An 18,743-nucleotide genomic window follows, 5' to 3' on the forward strand; every position below is an offset into this window, starting at 1 on the left:
CAAAAGGGTTTTCTAATGATCAATTAGCCTTTTAAAATTATAAACTTGGATTAGCTAACACAACATGCCATTGGAACACAGGAGTGATGGTTGCTGATAATGGGCCTCTGTACACTAATGTAGATATTCCATAAAGAAATCTGCCATTTCCAGCTACAATAGTCATTTACAACATTAACAATGTCTACACTGTATTTCTGATCAATTTGATGTTATTTTAATGTAATGTATACATGTATGTATGTATATATATTTTTTTACTGCTCTTGGGATGCATTTATTGTTTGGATAACCTTATTTACTATTATGTATACATTGTTCACTCTTTATGCGATGCGCACTGCAGAGAACAAGCGATGAAGAATTATCACAGGTAATTATCACAGGTAATTATCACAGGTAATTATCACAGGTAATTATTACAGGTAATTATCACAGGTAATTATCACAGGTAATTATTACAGGTAATTATCACAGTGAATTATTGTAATGTTTTGTTTATGTCACAATTATTCCTGGTGATTTGCCACGAAAATAACATGTACTTCATTCATTCACAAGTTTAGATAGCTTAGCCAGATCTATCTTAAAAAGTTTTTTAGCTGACATGGCTAATGGATTGACTGTCAGTGACAGACATAACAAGAGGAAAAACGGCCGATGCACAATCATTTTTCGAACTTGTACCTTGGTGTATTCTACTATTTCAACTTGACACAGTAAATTGAGACGCCCGACTGAGTTCCCAGTGGCCTGAAGCCCTAAGCGTCCGCTTACGTCGCTTCTGCCTGGAACCGGTCTTGCCTGCTCTCGCTCTCCACCCATTGATATTCTGTGCTGCTCTATTCTTACAACCCCGCGTTCTTGTGCAAATGGTCTCATCCAAGGAAAGCTGGGGCTGCACGATGCTTGCAGGGGAAGCGTGAACACAAAGAAACCACAGCCGTCGGATTGGGAACAACAAAAGACAAGAAATCTCAAACCAAGTGATGGACCCGATTTATGACAACAGTTTAAATTAAAAACAGTCTTGATTTTCTATTTCTATCCATATTCGAACCATTATTTACATGGCATGTTATAGGAGGGGGACTTTACACAGTCGTTATCCAGGAGAGAGTGAAGCTTGAGCGGTGAGACGTTGTTGTAGTGTTTCCCGATGGCTTGGTGTTCGTGGGCAGTGCTCTCTCTCTGCCAAACCGTGGTCCTGGTGCCTCTGTAGCGTTTGGGACGGGCAGGGACTGGCGGGTTGACGGTTGAGGACGATGACTGTCTTGCAGGCTGCTAGTTGACACAGAGGAGAGGATTCAACGGAATCTGACTGGGCATATCTCTTGTACATGCTGGGTCGTTACGGAGGTGAGTGAGACAGGTGCAGTTTTCTTTGTTCTTCATCAATACCAGCCCTAGGTTGATTTGGACAGCGTGTTCAAGGCTTTTTCTAAAGAATGCTTGTTTGCGAGACATGGAGACAACACACAGGATAATACATCAATTCGTTGGGGGGGGGATCATGATATTATAGAAATACCTGGGTTTGTGTTACATTGTAACGAGCCTCGTTTTTGCTCTTTTGTTTCAATAATGTTATGGTTGCCTATACAACATCTTGCTTTGTTTCCATATTCATTGTCGTAATGTCCCCACCAAACACAATTATCACTTTGTTTTTTTTATTTACTTCGTTTTAATTGGATATTAGGGCGTATAATTTCGCGCCACAGCATGTAAACAAAATAAAGGAATCGATTGCCGGCGTGCCCACTAACCTGCCCGCGCACTCCATCATTTGCCGGAAAGTCTCCTGTGCAATCTGAAACCGTGTTGACAATCCAGCACATTGTACAGACCTAATGTAATTAGTACATCCAGCACAAACATAGCAGATTGCGTTTTAAAAATCGTTTTATACAGTTTGTTTGCATCCTAGTCTCTATAGAAGACACCATTAGGTTGGCCTATGAATTCAGCATACCTTGGTTGTTTATATATTTCAGTCTTTCTCTCTCTCTCTCTCTTCTGTCTCTCTCTCTCTCTCTGTCTCTCTCTCTCTCTCTGTGTGTGTGTGTGTGTGTGTGTGTGTGTGTGTGTGTGTGTGTGTGTGTGTGTGTGTGTGTGTGTGTATATACAGTATGATGTTGGTTATGATTAGGGTCATTAGGTGTCACCATCTGGATGAGGTTGGGTCTGTTTAGGTCAAGTTAAAGGGGCAGTCTTGGAAAACAACAGTCCTGCCACCCTGAAACCTGCTTGGATTAACAGCTGAGGGATGATTCCCACCTCTCAAATTCACAGGCAGACCTACTGACGCAAGGACTGAGAATCCATGATATCAAAACGTAGTTTTTGATGCCCCTCCAGATTGACCCTGAGAGCATTGTGTTTATGAATCTGTTGTCATGGGGGGACTTGTTTTACACCACTGTGCTCGGCAGTGTTTTGGGCTGTGGTTGTTACAGACAACAACATATAAGCTACCCTGAGCAATGTGTTGTGAAAAAGCTCTTAAAAACCATTTACATTTTGAAACATTCTATTGTTTGATGATTTCTATATGCCCTCCATATGCTGAAGGCAGAATAAGTGCATTTGAATCAATATATTAGACAGGCTCAGCTTTAGGGATAGTGAGTGATGGATGAAGGAATGAATTGGGAATGTAAAATGGACGCTGCTTGTAGGAAAGTGAAATGAACAGAGCTTAATGGTGTGAAATGGGGGAATTGTGTTTTTGCTGTGAAGATAGTTATGTAATAATGGGAGGATAGAGAGAACCCAAGCAGCAGCAGCATCAACGGCATGTCTCCTCAGGGGGTTCAGAGTCTAATTGAGTTATGCAGCAACAGGTCAAATATTTTTCGTAGTTAATGCATTATCATAGATGAGAGAGGAGGGGGGAGGTGGGAGGGAGAGAGAGAAAGGTGAAGGTGGAGACGTGAGCAGGGAAAAGTGTTGAGAGTGAGAAATAGAAGGGGGTGAGAGAGAATGGTGGGACAGAAAGAGGGAGAGAGTGGGAGTGAGCGAGAGAGAGGTGGGACTTGGAGAGAGAGTGAGCGAGAGAGATGTGGGACTTGGAGAGAGAGAGAGTGGGAGTGATAGAGAGAGGTGGGACTTGGAGAGAGAGAGAGTGGGAGTGAGCGAGAGAGGTGGGACTTGGAGAGAGAGAGTGGGAGTGAGCGAGAGAGAGGTGGGACTTGGAGAGAGAGTGAGCGAGCGAGAGAGAGGTGGGACTTGGAGAGAGAGTGGGAGTGAGAGAGAGAGAGGTGGGAATTGGAGATAGAGAGAGTGTTTGTGAAAGACAGAGAGAGGGGGCGCATGGAGAGAGTGGTGGAACTATTAGAGAGAGGTAGAGAGGGATAGAAGGATAGAGGGAGAGAGAGAGAAAGTTGATTCTAATCCTATTAATCCACTTCACTGCTGTCATTCCTACTAGCCACAGCTATACCTGGCAGCTTGCAGAGACTCTTTATCCAGGGAGCTGAGGTCTGCAGACCCAACAGAGCTTGAGCTCTGTACGACTGAGGATGTGGTGGTTTTATAGACAATATAATGTTTGTTTATTTGGCTGTTACAATTGCAACCGCTGCTCTTTCTGTTTTTACACTGAACAAAAATATGAACGCAACATGTAAAGTGTTGGTCCCATGTTTCATGAGCTGAAATAAAAGATCCCCAGAAATGTTCCATACACACAAAAAGCTTATTTCTGATTTGAACAAATTTGTTTAAATCCCTGTTAGTGAGCATTTCTCCTTTGCCAAGATAATCCATCCACCTGACAGGTGTGGCATATCAAGAAGCTGATTAAACAGCATGGTCATTACACAGGTGCACCTTGTGCTGGGGACAATAATAGGCCACACTAAAATGTGCAGTTTTGTAACACAACACAATGCCACAGATGTCTCAAGTTTTGAGGGAGCGTACAATTGGCATGCTGACTGCAGGAATGTCAACCAGAGCTGTTGCCAGAGAATTGGATGTTAATTTCTCTGCCATAAGCCGCCTCCAACGTCATTTTTTAAAATTCGGCAGTACGTCCAACCGGCCTCACAACCGCAGACCATCTGTAACCGGCTTCTTCACCTGCAGGACCGTCTGAGACCAGCCACCTGGACAGCTGAAGAAACTGGGTTTGAGCAACTGAAACATTTCTACACAAACTGTCATAAACCATCTCAGGGAAGCTCATCTGCCTCACCAGAGTCTTGACCCGACTGCAGTTCAGCATCATAACCAACTTCAGTGAGCAAATGCTCACCTTCAATGGCCAATAGCACACTGGAGAAGTGTACCGGGCAGATGGCAGACATTTATGGCAAGCAGTTTGCTAATGTCAACATTGTGAACAGAGTGCCCCTGGTGGCAGTGGGGTTTTAGTATGGACAACAAACACAATTGCATTTTATCAATGGAAATTTGAATGATAGTCATTTAGCAGACGCTCCTATCCAGAGCGACTTACAGTAGTGAATGCATACATTTCATACGTTTTTTTTTCCGTTTTTTTTTCTTCCCCATACTGGTCCCCCGTGGGAATCGAACCCACAACCCTGGCGTTACAAACACCATGCTCTACCAACTGAGCCACACGAGACCCTATTGTCTAATGTCGTGCCATTCATCCATCACCTCATGTTCTCATATTTCAGCATGATAATGCACAGCCCCATGTCGCAAGGATCTGTACACAATTCCAGGAAGCTGAAAATGTCCCAGTTCTTCCATGGCCTGCATACTCACCAGACATGTCACCCATTGAGCATGTTTGGGATGCTCTGGATTGACGTGTACGACAACGTGTTCCAGTTCCCGCCAATATCCAGAAACTTCACACAAACATTGAAGAGGAGCGGGACAACATTCTACAGGCCACAATCAACAGCCTGATCAACTCCATGTGAAGGAGATGTGTCGCGCTGCATGAGACAAATGGTGGTCACACCAGATACTGACTGGTTTTCTGATCCATGCCCCTACCTTTTTTTTTATAAGGCATCTGTGACTAACAGATGCATATTTATATTCCCATTCATGTGAAATTCGTAGATTAGGTTCTAATAAATGTATTTGAATATATTTCCTTTATATGAACTATAACTCAGTAAAATCTTAGAAATTATTGCATGTAGCATTTATATTTTTGTTCAGTGTATTATGATTTCATAGAACCTGTTGTGTATATGTTACCCCTTTGTCAGCAACATAGACAGGGACAGGGGGATACCTAGTCAGTTGTATAACTGAATGCCTTCTACTGAAATGTGTCTTCCCGTTTAACCCAACCACTCTGAATCAGAGAGGTGAGGGGGGCTGCCTTAATCGTCTTCGGCGCCCAGGGAACAGTGGGTTAACTGCCTTGCTCAGTGGCCAAACGACAGAGTTTTACCTTGTCAGCTTGGGGATTCGATCCAGCAACCTTTCGGGTTACTAGTGCAACGCTTTAACCACTAGTTGTGGTTTGAGTTAGAACTGTCACTTCGTCCCAGAGGAAAGGCCGTTCGTTATTGGTCCTCTATGTGGTCGGGTTCCTTATAAAACAATAGCTCAGGGCCTTTTCACACCTTGACCGTTATAGTTTCTAGAATAGTCTACAGCAGGGGTGTCCAACTCATTCCATGGAGTGCCTAGTGTCTGCTGGTTTTCATTTTTTCCTTTCAATTAAGACCTAGATAACCAGGTGAAGGGAATTCCTTACTAATCAGTGACCTAGACAACCAGGTGAAGGGAATTCCTTACTAATCAGTGACCTAAACAACCAGGTGAGGGGACTTCCTTACTAATCAGTGACCTAGACAACCAGGTGAGGGGAATTCCTTACTAATCAGTGACCTAGACAACCAGGTGAAGGGAATTCCTTACTAATCAGTGACCTAGACAACCAGGTGAAGGGAATTCCTTACTAATCAGTGACCTAAACAACCAGGTGAAGGGAATTCCTTACTAATCAGTGACCTAAACAACCAGGTGAGGGGAATTCCTTACTAATCAGTGACCTAGACAACCAGGTGAGGGGAATTCCTTACTAATTAGTGACTTTAATTAGATCAAGGACAAGGGAGTAGCGAAAACCGGCAGACACTCGGCTCTCTGTGAAATGAGTTTGAAACCTGTGGTCTAGAGCAATGTATGGGCAATGGGTATAGTCATACTGTATGCATGCTAGCCTGGCTGCAGGTCTGGGGACGGAGAAGGCCTAGCCTGGTCCCAGATCGGTTTGTCTGTGGTCATTGTCAAGCAGCTCTGGTCAAAAGTAGTGCGCGCCATATGTGACAGACACTGACTAGTATCATGATGTCCTGGTCTGTCCCGGTCCTGGTCTGTCCCTGGTCCTGATCTGTCCCTGGTCTGGTCCTTGGCCTGGTCCTGATCTAGTCCTGGTCTGGTCCTGATCTGGTCCTGGTCAGTCCTGGTCCTGGTCTGTCCCTGGTCCTGGTCTGGTCCTTGGCCTGGTCCTGGTCTGGTCCTTGGCCTGGTCCTGATCTGGTCCTGGTCTGGTCCTGGTCTGGTCCTTGGCCTTGTCCTGATCTGGTCCTTGGTCTTGTCCTGATCTGGTCCTTGGCCTGGTCCTTGGCCTGGTCCTGATCTGGTCCTTGGCCTGGTCCTGGTCTGGTCCTGGTCTGGCCCAGGCTTAACAGTGAGCTGTCCAGTAATCCTCTTTAAGTTTCTGTCACGTCCTCAGTACTAACCTGGGATTTACAGGGATCAACTGGAGAGATAGATGGATACCTGTGTCCTGCTGCTCCACAGTGGACTAGGGCTAACATAGTGACACTGGCTGTATGGTTAACACAGTGGGATGGCTAACATAGTGAGACTGGCTGTATGGTTAACACAGTGGGCTAGGGATAACATATTGAGACTGTCTGTATGGTTAACACAGTGGGATGGCTCACAAAACCCTGTATATACACTACATGGCCAAAAGTATGCTCGTTGAACATCTCATTCCAAAATCATGGGCATTAATATGGAATTGGTCTCCCCCGTCATGCTGAAACAAGGAAGGGCCTTCCCCAAACTGTTGCTACAAAGTTTGAAGCACAGAATCATCTACATTTACATTTACATTTTAGTCATTTAGCAGACAGTAGTGAATGCATACATTTCATACATTTCTAGAATGTCATTGTATGCTGTAGATTTAATGATTTGCCTTCACTAGACTGAAGGGGCCTAGACGTAACCATGAAAAACAGCCCCAAACCATTATTCCTCCTCCACCAATTTTTGCCGTTGGCACTATGCCAAACCCAGATTCGTCCGTCGGACTGCCTGATGGTGAAGTGTGATTCATCCCTCCAGAGAATGCGTTTCCACTGCTCTTGAGTCCAATGGCGGCGAGCTTTACATGAAGCTCCATTTCATGAAGCTCCCAATGAACAGTTATTGGGCTGAAGTTGCTTCCAGAGGCAGTTTGGAACTTGGTAATGCGGTTTGCAAACGAGGACAGAACATTTTTACGCGCTACGTGCTTCAGCACCTGGTGATCCCATTCTGCTAGCTTGTGTGGCCTACCACTTCGCGGCTGAGCCATTGTCGCTCCTAGACGTTTCCAATTTACAGTACCAGCCAGCACTTTCAGTTGACCGGGGGTGCATTAGAAGGGCAGAAATTTGATGAACTGACTTGTTGGAAAGGTGGCATCCTAAGACGGTGCCACGTTGAAAGTCACTGAGCTCTTCAGTACGGGCCATTCCACGGCCAATGTTTGTCTATGGAGATTGCATGGCTGTGTGCTCGATTTTATACACCTGTCAGCAACAGGTGTGGCTGAAATAGCCGATGACAAAGTGAAAACAGGTTTTTAGAAATGTTTGCAAATGTATTAAAAATAAAAAAACAGATACCTTATTTACATAAGCATTCAGACCTTTTGCTATGAGACTTGAAATTGAGCTCAGATGCATCCTGTTTCCATTGATCATCCTTAAGATGTTTCTACAACTTGATTGGAGTCCACCTGTGGTAAATTCAATTGATTGGACATGGTTTGGAAAGGCACACACCTGTCTATATAAGGTCCCACAGTTGACAGTGCATGTCAGAATAAAAACCAAGCCATGAGGTGGAAGAAATTGTCCGTAGAGCTCCGAGACAGGATTGTGTCAATGCACAAATCTGGGGAAGGGTACCAAAACATTTCTGCAGCGTTGAAGGTCCCCAAGAACACAGTGGCCTGTATGATTCTTAAATGGAAAAAGTTTAGAACCACCAAGACTCTTCCTAGAGCTGTCCGTCCTAGAGCTGTCCGCCAAACTGAGCAATCGGGGGAGAAGGGTCTTGGTCAGGGAGGTGACCAAGAACCCAATGGTCACTCTAACAGAGCTCCAGAGTTCCTCTGTGGAGATGGGAAAACCTTACAAAAGGAAAACCATCTCTGCAGCACTCAACCAATCAGGCCTTTATGGTAGAGTGGCCAGATGGAAGCCACTCCTCAGTAAAAGGCACATGACAGCCCACTTGGAGTTTGCCAAAAGGCACCTAAAGGACTCTCGGACCATTAGAAAAAAGATTCTCTGGTCTGATGAAACCAAGATTGAATACTTTTTCCTGAATGCCAAGCGTCACGTCTGGAGTAAACATGGCACCATCCCCACGGTGAAGCATGGTGGTGGCAGCATCATGTTGGGATGTTTGTCAGCGGCAGAGACTGGGAGACTAGTCAGGATAAGATGAACGGAACAAAGTACAGAGATATCATTGATGAAAACCTGCTCTAGAGCGCTCAGGACCTCAGACTGGGGTGAAGATTCACCTTCCAACACGACAACGACCCTAAGCACACAGCCAAGACAACGCAGGAGTGACTTTGGGACAAATCTCTGAATTCCCTTGAGTGGCCCAGTCAGAGCCTGGACTTAAACCCGAATCGAACATCTCTGAAGAGACCTGAAAATAGTTCTGCAGCGACGCTCCCCATCCAACCTGACAGAGCTTGAGAAGATCTTCAGAGAAGAATGTGAGAAACTCCCCAAATACAGGTGTGCCAAGCTTGTAGTGTCTGTATCTCTGTGGTGATTTAACTCTGTAACATCTCTAGATGTTCTGTATCTCTATTTGTATCAGACAGTCCCCTGGACAGTAGATTGATAGTACCCAAGCTATACAGCAGCTCCTTAGGCAGTGTTGATATAATGAAAACATTCAATGCTATGTTTATAATAAAAAAGGACAATAGTATTTAGTACAAATAACAATGGAAATCATCACTCTCAAGGTAAAGTATTGAAATTCGAATGAAGAGCAGTGAAGCACAATATTAGTAAACCTAGTGCCCTTTCCTGATTGAAGGAAAATGTGTCCCATATCTCTCCAATGCATCTCCTTCTCTCTCACACACCCTGCTGCTCTCATTACAAAGGGAGTCTGGCCAAATGTCCATTCTGCCTGCCTGTATGGTGGCTGTTGCGAAGCTAGGCCTGCATCCCAAATGGCACCCTAATCCCTGTATAGTGCACTACTTTGGACCAGAGCCATAGAGGCCCTATTCCCTATATAGTGCACTACTTTGGACCAGAGCCATATGGGCGCCATTTGGGACGCAGCCTGAGGCTGAATTGTCATGCTGCCCAGAACCTGTGAATATGCTGCCTGTCTATCGCTGTCAGGATCTGGGACTCAACCCCAAGATGCAGGGCAGCTGGGAGAGACCTAATATCAGGATCTGGGTCTCAACCCCAAGATGCAGGGCAGCTGGGAGAGACCTAATATCAGGATCTGGGACTCAAACCCAAGACGCAGGACACCAGGGACGTACCTAATGTCAGGTTCTGGGACTCAACCCCAAGATGCAGGGCAGCTGGGAGAGACCTAATATCAGGATCTGGGACTCAACCCCGAGAAGCAGGGCAGCTGGGAGAGACCTAATGTCAGGTTCTGGGACTCAACCCCAAGAAGCAGGGCAGCTGGGAGAGACCTAATCGATCACTACCCGCACCTGCTCGCCCGTCCAGCATCACTACTCTGGACATCACTGACTTAGAATACGTGGACAATTACAAATACCTGGGTGTCTGGTTAGACTATAAACTCTCCTTCCAGACTCACATTAAGCATCTCCAATCCAAAATGAAATCTAGAATCGGCTTCCTATATCGCAACAAAGCATCCTTCACTCATGCTGCCAAACGTACCCTCGTAAAACTGACCATCCTACCGATCCTCGACTTCGGTGATGTCATCTATAAAATAGCCTCCAACACTCTACTCAATAAACTGGATGCAGTCTATCACAGTGCCATCCGTTTTGTCACCAAAGCCCCATACACTACCCACCATTGCAACCTGTACGCTCTCGTTGGTTGGCCCTCGCTTCATACTCGTCGCCAAACCCACTGGCTACAGGTTATCTACAAGTCTCTGCTAGGTAAAGCCCCGCCTTATCTCAGCTCACTGGTCACCATAGCAGCACCCACTCGTAGCACGCGCTCCAGCTGGAATATCTCACTGGTCACCCCCATAGCCAATTCCTCCTTTGGTCGTCTTTCCTTCCAGTTCTCTGCTGCCACTGATTGGAACGAACTGCAAAAATCTCTGAAGCTGGAGACTCATATCTCCCTCACTAGCTTTAAGCACCAGCTGTCAGAGCAGCTCACAGATCACTGCACCTGTAGATACAGTGGGGGGGGGAGTATTTGATCCCCTGCTGATTTTGTACGTTTTCCCACTTACAAAGAAATGATCAGTCTATAATTTTAATGGTAGGTTTATTTGAACTGTGAGAGACAGAATAACAAAAGAAATCCAGAAAAACGCATGTCAAAAATGTTATAAAATGATTTGCATTTTAATGAGGGAAATAAATATTTGACCTCTCTGCAAAACATGACTTAGTACTTGGTGGTAAAACCCTTGTTGGCAATCACAGAGATCAGACGTTTCTTGTAGTTGGCCACCAGGTTTGCACACATCTCAGGAGGGATTTTGTCCTACTCCTCTTTGCAGATCTTCTCCAAGTCATTAAGGTTTCGAGGCTGACATTTGGCAACTCGAACCTTCAGCTCCCTCCACAGATTTTCTATGGGATTACGGTCTGGAGACTGGCTAGGCCACTCCAGGACCTTAATGTGCTTCTTCTTGAGCCACTCCTTTGTTGCCTTGGCCGTGTGTTTTGGGTCATTGTCATGCTGGAATACCTATCCACGACCCATTTTCAATGCCCTGGCTGAGGGAAGGAGGTTCTCACCCAAGATTTGACAGCACATGGCCCCGTCAAATGATGCGGTGAAGTTGTCCTGTCCCCTTAGCAGAAAACCCCCCCCAAAGCATAATGTTTCCACCTCCATGTTTGACAGTGGAGATGGTGTTCTTGGGGTCATAGGCATCATTCCTCCTCCTCCAAACACGGTGATTTGAGTTGATGCCAAAGAGCTCCATTTTGGTCTCATCTGACCACAACACTTTCACCAGTTGTCCTCTGAATCATTTAGATGTTCATTGGCAAACTTCAGACGGGCATGTATATGTATTCTTGAGCAGGGGGACCTTGCAGGTGCTGCAGGATTTCAGTCCTTCCCGGCGTAGTGTGTTACCAATTGTTTTCTTGGTGACTATGGTCCCAGCTGCCTTGAGATCATTGACAAGATCCTCCCGTGTAGTTCTGGGCTGATTCCTCACCGTTCTCATGATCATTGCAACTCCACGAGGTGAGATCTTGCATGGAGCCCCAGGCCGAGGGAGATTGACAGTTCTTTTGTGTTTCTTCCATTTGCGAATAATCACACTAAATGTTGTCACCTTCTCACCAAGCTGCTTGGCGATGGTCTTGTAGCCCATTCCAGCCTTGTGTAGGTCTACAATCTTCTCCCTGACATCCTTGGAGAGCTCTTTGGTCTTGGACATGATGGAGATTTTGGAATCTGATTGATTGATTGCTTCTGTGGACAGGTGTCTTTTATACAGGTATCAAGCTGCGGTTAGGAGCACTCCCTTTAACAGTGTGCTCCTAATCTCAGCTCGTTACCTGCATAAAAGACACCTGGGAGCCAGAAATCTTTCTGATTGAGAGGGGATCAAATACTTATTTCCCTCATTAAAATGCAAATCAATTTCTAACATTTTTTACATGCGTTTTTCTCGATATTTTTGTTGTTATTCTGTCTCTCACTGTTCAAATAAACCTACCATTAAAATGATAGACTGATAATTTCTTTGTCAGTGGGCAAACATACAAAATCAGCAGGGGATCAAATACGTTTTTTTCCCCCACTGTAACCTATCTGTAAACAGCCCATCTATCTACCTACCTCATCCCCTACTGTATTTATTTATTTTCTTGCTCCTTTGCACCCCAGTATCTCACTTGCACATTCATCTTCTGCACATCTACCATTCCAGTGTTTAATTGCTATATTGTAATTACTTCGCCACCATGGCCTATTTATTGCCTTAACTTACCTCATTTGCACTCACTGTATATAGACTTTTTGTTTTCTTTTGTTCTACTGTATTATTGACTGTATGTTTTGTTTATTCCATTTGTAACTCTGTTGTTTTATGTGTCGAATTGCTATGCTTTATCTTGGCTAGGTCGCAGTTGCAAATGAGAACTTGTTCTCAACTAGCCTTCCTCATTAAATAGAGGTTAAATAAAGGTGAACAAATATATATATATATATCAGGATCTGGGACTCAACCCCAAGAAGCAGGGCAGCATGGGAGAGACCTAATGTCAGGTTCTGGGACTCAATCCCAAGACGCATGGCAGCTGAGAGAGACCTAATGTCAGGTTCTGGGACTCAACCCCAAGAAGCAGGGCAGCTAAGAGAGACCTAATGTCAGGTTCTGGGACTCAACCCCAAGAAGCAGGGCAGCTAAGAGTGACCTAATGTCAGGTTCTGGGACTCAACCCCAAGAAGCAGGGCAGCTGGGAGAGACCTAATCATGTTCTGGGACTCAACCCCAAGAAGCAGGGCAGCTGGGACAGACCTAATGTCAGGTTCTGGGACTCAACCCCAAGAAGTAGGGCAGCTGGGAGAGACCTAATGTCAGGTTCTGGGACTCAACCCCAAGAAGCAGGGCAGCTAAGAGAGACCTAATGTCAGGTTCTGGGACTCAACCCCAAGAAGCAGGGCAGCTAAGAGAGACCTAATGTCAGGTTCTGGGACTCAACCCCAAGACGCAGGGCAGCTGGGAGAGACCTAATGTCAGGTTCTGGGACTCAACCCCAAGACGCACGGCACCAGGGACGTACCTAATGTGTAAGGAGGAAGTTTTGCTGGTTGATCTGTCTCTTCTATTCAGAAACATTTGAATGAATGTCAGCCAGTCCCAGACCAACATTGGGGCTGCGGCCTAAAAGACAAACTCTGATCTGCCAACTAAGGAGCAAATCCTAACTTCCACTTTAGTTGACTTATCACTTAGTTATACAGTATATTGATGTCAAAGTGAAATTTTAACTTAAAGCTGGAATCCTTAATGGTGAAACTGCCACGTCCGTTTGCGATATTATAACAAGAAGTAACAAACACTGTTTTATTTCAATTTGAGATCACTGCATGTGCGATAGAACAGCAGAACATGTGACTCGTTTCAGGAAACTAGGCGTATGTCACACATCACCACCTTACAGGAGAGCAATTAGAATGTAAACATTTTTTATTTTTATCAAAATGCGTTTTTGGCAGAAATGCCTTCTGGAACATGTAAACTTCAATGTGCCTTAATAACAAATTTGTATACCATCTGTAAATACAAATACAGTAAAATGGTTAAATTATGAGCCTAGTTGGTTTAGCCATGGACAAAAACAGGAACCTTGCCGCTAGCCATGATTGGCTGAGATAATGGGTGGGCTGGACATGCCGAGAGATGAGTTCAGATTGGTCTGACATGTAGTACGCTTCTGTCTATAACATGAGCACAGTATGTGTAGGTTATTCTTTCTAATGCAGCTTATTTGAACGATATCACGAAGAACTGCAAAAGTGTTGCTAATGCTCTCCACTTTCTGGAGGACCGCGTTTTGGAGTCAGAGTATGATATCTAAGGAGATAAGGAAAATTCTGGCGTTTGATTGCAAATATGGAGACGGAGTAGAAAAGAGAACACACAGAAGGCTGTTGTATAAAACACCTGTCTCCGGATTACATCTTCAAACTAAGGGCAACCATGGCATCTGTGACAGAGCGGGAGAAGAGTTCATCCATGTATACGGGTAAGAGAGTCTAGCTAGCTACATTTTCAGATGTTACATGTTTCTAATTTTGTCAGAAAGTTGTTTTCATTGCAAGTTAAACCATACTGTTAGCGAGCTAGCTGGCTGGCTAGGCTGGCTGGCTCGCTAGCTAACGTTACGTGTATGATCTGTGTGGTAATATTATTTGTATCTCAGGGCCATTTTCATTGCTAGTTATAGCCTGATGTTAGCTAGCTACCTAACATTAAACCTAGTTGGTTAGTTTTAGCTACCAGCAGATTCATGCAGGGTAGCAACATTATGAGTTGGGATTATGGTTCATTGTTTAGCTAGCTAGCTACATGTCTAAACAAAAGACTCCACTAAGCAAGTAACCATTTCACTGTACCGTTTACACCTGTGTCCTGTGCATGTAACAAATAAACGTTGATTTTATTTAATATAGTGTGTGTTTACCAGATATGGTAATGTTAAGAACAACATGACACCAAAGTCAAAATAGAATGTAACGTTATACCAATGAGACAGTGTCCAAGTTCTAAAATTCTCCGGTAGAATGCCCTGCTTTTATTTCGTCACACTCACAAGTAAGCTATTTTCTGTAATTATCTTTGAAATGTATTTTTTTTTACGTTGGATAAAAGTAGAAACTCAGAGCTAGAAAATGGAATTTCAGACACTACAGTTGAGGAACAATGGGAAAGTAATTCTGCTGTGAAAGTTGATAAACTTGTAATCTCACTTTTGAGAAAATGTCCTTTGAATGTTTTGGTACCTTCTGGAGAGCTCTTCTTTGTTTACACCCATTCAGCATTGTTCACACTCTTTGAAGCTTTAGCCCCACCCATCTATTTAAGGACAGATTGCTCGGATCAACCCTAACAACTGCAGTCAAGCACCCAAGCTAACTGGCTAACGTTGGCTAGCTTGCTAGCCACTTCCAGACATAAATGAGAGAACATCCCCCTCTCACCATTTTACTCACCCTAGAGCTGGTTAGGCTGTTTTGATGTTATCCAGAGCGTTGATGACTGCAACTGTGCTGCTGGCAACAATTTACGCTTTTTTGCCAATGTTTACTGACACCGGCCATATTCAACGGGTGTTGAGCGTTCGTAAATTAGTCAGTTATTCTGCGCTCTGAAATCGGAGTAGATATCCAGAGCGAATTTACCCACTACGTCTATCAACAGCTGTCGTGTCGCAGTAACATCATGAACATTCTGTTGAAATGGATACTTGCATAGTGGAGTCTTTTTATTAAGACATGTAGCTAGCTAGCTAAACAATAAACCATAATCTCTCCTCATGACGTTACTACCCTGCATGAATCTGCAGGTAGCTAACCAACCAGGTTCAATTTTAGCTAGCTAACATAACTAGCAAAGCAAATGGCTCTGAGATACAAATAATATTACTACACAGATCATGGACACGTAACTTTAGCTAGCGAGCTAACGTTAAAACCTTATGATAAATTTAGAAACCTGTAATATCTGTAAATGTAGCTAGCTAGACTATCTTACCCGTCCGTATACATGGATGGACACTTCTCTGACTGTCACAGATGCCATGATTGCCCTTAGTTTGAAGATGTAATCTTAAGACAGGTGTTTTCTCCATCTCCTTAGCTTTCATACTCTAATTCCACTGATTTCAAAACTCAGTCCTCCAGAAAGAGGAGAGTAACACTTATGCAGTTCTATATTTTTTTAAAGCCGTGTTAGACAGGATCACCTACACATACTGACCAGCTCAAATAGACAGAAGCACGCAACATGGCAGACGAATCCGAACTCATGTCTCAGCATGTCCAAATTACTCATTACCTCAGCCAATCATGGCTAGCGGGAAGGTTACTTCCTTTTTCTGTGGCTAAACCAACTAGGCTCGTATTTTAATTGTATTCTTATTTACAGAGGGCATACAAGTTTGTTATTAAGGCACATGAAAGTGATTAAAAAAATAAGGTCAAATCACTTTCTTGTTAAGTAGTGACGCGCGACGATACTTTTTTAAATTTCTATAATGATCGTGTAGGGAGTTTATTTTCCTGTAATAATGAAATTATTAGAAAAAATGTTTAATGTTTTTTTTTATTTCACCTTTATTTAACCAGGTAGGCAAGTTGAGAACAAGTTCTCATTTACAATTGCGACCTGGCCAAGATAAAGCAAAGCAGTTCGACACATACAACAACACAGAGTTACACATGGAGTAAAACACTTACATTTTACATTTACGTCATTAAGCAGACGCTCTTATCCAGAGCGACTTACAAATTGGTGCATTCACCTTATGATATCCAGTGGAACAACCACTTTACAATAGTACATCTATATCTTTTTGGGGGGGGAGGGTGGGGGGGAGGGTTAGAAGGATTACTAAATCCTATCACAGGTATTCCTTAAATAGGTGGGGCTTCAGGTGTCTCCGGAAAGTGGTGATTGACTCCGCTGTCCTGGCGTCGTGAGGGAGCTTGTTCCACCATTGGGGTGCCAGAGCAGCGAACAGTTTTGACTGGGCTGAGCGAGAACTGTGCTTCCGCAGAGGTAGGGAGGCGAGCAGGCCAGAGGTGGATGAACGCAGTGCCCTTCTTTGGGTGTAGGGACTGATCAGAGCCTGAAGGTACGGAGGTGCCGTTCCCCTCACAGCTCCGTAGGCAAGCACCATGGTCTTGTAGCAGAGTGGGGTGACGTGAGAGAACTTGGGAAGGTTGAACACCAGACAGGCTGCGGCGTTCTGGATGAGTTGTAGGGGTTTAATGGCACAGGCACGGAGCCCCGCCAAGAGCGAGTTGCAGTAATCCAGATGGGAGATGACAAGTGCCTGGATTAGGACCTGCGCCGCTTCCTGTGTGAGGCAGGGTTGTACTCTGCGAATGTTGTAGAGCATGAACCTACAGGATCGGGTCACCGCCTTGATGTTAGCGGAGAACGACAGGGTGTTGTCCAGGGTCAACTCAAGGCTCTTAGCACTCTGGGAGGAGGACACAATGGAGTTGTCAACCGTGATGGCGAGATCATGGAACGGGCAGTCCTTCCCCGGGAGGAAGAGCAGCTCCGTCTTGCCGAGGTTCAGCTTGAGGTGGTGATCTGTCATCCACACTGATATGTCTGCCAGACATGCAGAGATGCGATTTGCCACCTGGTTATCAGAAGGGGGAAAGGAGAAGATTCATTGTGTGTCGTCTGTGTAGCAATGATAGGAGAGACCATGTGAGGATATGACAGAGCCAAGTGACTTGGTGTATAGCGAGAATAGGAGAGGGCCTAGAACAGAGCCCTGGGGGACACCAGTGGTGAGAGCACGTGGTGCGGAGACAGATTCTCGCCACGCCACCTGATAGGAGCGACCTGTCAGGTAGGACGCAATCCAAGAGTGAGCTGCGCCGGAGATGCCCAACTCGGAGAGGGTGGAGAGGAGGATCTGATGGTTCACAGTATCAAAGGCAGCAGATAGGTCTAGAAGGATGAGAGCAGAGGAGAGAGAGTTAGCTTTAGCAGTGCAGAGAGCCTCTGTGACACAGAGAAGAGCAGTCTCAGTTGAATGACCAGTCTTGAAACCTGACTGATTTGGATCAAGAAGGTCATTCTGAGAGAGATAGCAAGAGAGCTGGCCAAGGACGGCACGCTCAAGAGTTTTGGAGAGAAAAGAAAGAAGGGATACTGGTCTGTAGTTGTTGACATCGGAGGGATCGAGTGTAGGTTTTTTGAGAAGGGGTGCAACTCTCGCTCTCTTGAAGACGGAAGGGACGTAGCCAGCGGTCAAGGATGAGTTGATGAGCGAGGTGAGGTAAGGGAGAAGGTCTCCGGAAATGGTCTGGAGAAGAGAGGAGGGGATAGGGTCAAGCGGGCAGGTTGTTGGGCGGCCGGCCGTCACAAGTCGCAAGATTTCATCTGGAGAGAGAGGGGAGAAAGAGGTCAAAGCATAGGGTAGGGCAATGTGAGCAGGACCAGTGGTGTCGTTTGACTTAACAAATGAGGACTGGATGTCGTCAACCTTCTTTTCAAAATGGTTGACAAAGTCATCCGCAGAGAGGGAGGAGGGGGGGAGGAGGATTCAGGAGGGAGGAGAAGGTGGCAAAGAGCTTCCTAGGGTTAGAGGCAGATGTTTGGAATTTAGAGTGGTAGAAAGTGGCTTTAGCAGCAGAAACAGAGGAAGAAAATCTGGAGAGGAGGGAGTGAAAAGATGCCAGGTCCGCAGGGAGGCTAGTTTTCCTCCATTTCCGCAAACATACAGTCAATAATACAGTAGAAAAATAAGTCTATATACAATGTGAGCAAATGAGGTGAGATAAGGGAGGTAAAGGCAAAAAAGGCCATGGTGGCAAAGTAAATACAATATAGCAAGTAAAACACTGGAATGGTAGATTTGTAGTGGAAGAAAGTGCAAAGTAGAAATAATGGGGTGCAAAGGAGCAAAATTAATAAATAAATAAATACAGTAGGGGAAGTGGTAGTTGTTTGGGCTAAATTATAGATGGGCTATGTACAGGTGCAGTGATCTGTGAGCTGCTCTGACAGCTGGTGCTTAAAGCTAGTGAGGGAGATAAGTGTTTCCAGTTTCAGAGATTTTTATAGTTCGTTCCAGTCATTGG

At 44.8% G+C, this 18,743-nt stretch overlaps 1 protein-coding gene and 1 non-coding gene across 3 annotated transcripts in view; one reads left to right on the forward strand and one right to left on the reverse strand.

Annotated features, from left to right (window-relative positions):
• Positions 1-881: 881 nt before the first annotated feature.
• Positions 882-18,743, forward strand: part of tmem198aa (transmembrane protein 198aa) — a 90,788-nt gene continuing 72,926 nt past the window's right edge. Inside the window, exon 1 of one of the 2 annotated variants that reach the window (XM_045704903.1) lies at positions 882-1,372. The gene's annotated coding sequence lies outside the window, so the exon portion shown is untranslated. The remainder of the gene's footprint in view (positions 1,373-18,743) is intronic. The other variant, XM_014165683.2, reaches the window with a different exon arrangement.
• trnat-ugu (transfer RNA threonine (anticodon UGU)) lies at positions 4,524-4,599 on the reverse strand. Its single transcript has one exon. It is a non-coding gene; the product is annotated as a tRNA-Thr (tRNA).

This window comes from Salmo salar, chromosome ssa21, assembly GCF_905237065.1.
Source record: "Salmo salar chromosome ssa21, Ssal_v3.1, whole genome shotgun sequence".
In the NCBI taxonomy this organism is placed as follows: domain Eukaryota; kingdom Metazoa; phylum Chordata; class Actinopteri; order Salmoniformes; family Salmonidae; genus Salmo; species Salmo salar.